This window comes from Etheostoma spectabile, chromosome 16 (genome assembly GCF_008692095.1).
Source record: "Etheostoma spectabile isolate EspeVRDwgs_2016 chromosome 16, UIUC_Espe_1.0, whole genome shotgun sequence".
Lineage (NCBI taxonomy): Eukaryota > Metazoa > Chordata > Actinopteri > Perciformes > Percidae > Etheostoma > Etheostoma spectabile.
The window spans coordinates 13,970,649-13,971,787 of record NC_045748.1 but is presented as its reverse complement, the minus strand read 5'-3'; the positions used below and the strand labels follow the sequence as shown (position 1 = coordinate 13,971,787).

At 35.0% G+C, this 1,139-nt stretch overlaps 1 long non-coding RNA gene across 1 annotated transcript in view; it reads left to right on the top strand.

Annotated features, from left to right (window-relative positions):
* The window catches only part of LOC116704517 (uncharacterized), an 18,194-nt gene that overhangs the window by 8,964 nt on the left and 8,091 nt on the right, over nt 1-1,139 (top strand). The gene's annotated exons all lie outside the window — the stretch shown is intronic.

The window sequence follows — 1,139 nt, the reverse complement described above, 5'->3', positions numbered from 1 at the left end:
AAAAGAGTGTCCAGGCCGTGTCTAGATGAAGACATTAGCATGTCATCCATAGGCACAGAATTGATGTTTTTCTGGATGGTGACCGAACCTATGAAAGTATACAAAGCCTACAAATTGTGCAAAGACTTTTACATAAATACAAATATGAGGCAGATCAGTTTTGCAGCAGAAACACCCAACTACCACCCACCAAGTAAAACCAATAGCAAAGAAAATATGAGTCATTTTGTGCATGTAAAATATGCATAAGGTCAGCTTGCCAGTTGATGAGGTGATGCAAAAGTATGTTCTTTCTATTAATGTAGGCCGCTTGTCTTCACAGACATTCCATAAAGCTGTCTCAATTGTTCCTCCCTTTAATGAGAACATTGACATGTGGTTAAGGCTAAATATATCCTTATGTACAGATAACGTTGTTGTCTATGTCACTTAGTGTATCAGGGAAACATTTGCGTTTACACTACTTATCTGTTTCATCTGACAACCTCTAAATGCATGCAAGCACTTGCATGCACTTGCATGCAACACATCTTGCTCTTTTTTTTGACTCATGAAATTTGTCTTTACTTATATTTAGCTTTATTATGACTTAGATTGACAGAATGAAGCATAGCAAAAAATCTAAATCTAACAGTACATCTATTTGCTATAACTGAATTATTGGACATAGGTGTCTGAATGATTTGGTGATTTGGTCAATATGAGTTATTTCTGTAGTCAAGCAGCTCAGTGCATTCTCCCGAGAAATTATAATTATATAAGATGACTGGCTAGTACACAAACAAACGTTAATTTATTACATACTTATAAGTTGTTAGTCAATATAAGAACACATTGAAGTGTTTAATATTGTACAGTATTCAGTAACAATTATAAAAATTGTATTTTATAGCATTACAACTGTGTTTTGCTATATTGTTATGCATTTTCTGTTTATAATACAGCAGCCGTATGAAGGTAAATATAGTGCAAAATGTGAGAGCGCGTAGATGTGATGTGAGCACTTGTGAAATATGATTTTTAGGGGCTGTAGAAAAAAATCTTGTATTTTTTTTCCCCCCACTTCAGGCACTTTTCCAGTACAACAACAACTCAGTGATTACAACCTCTCAAATCTGTCGCTGCAGTGTGCTCTCTCG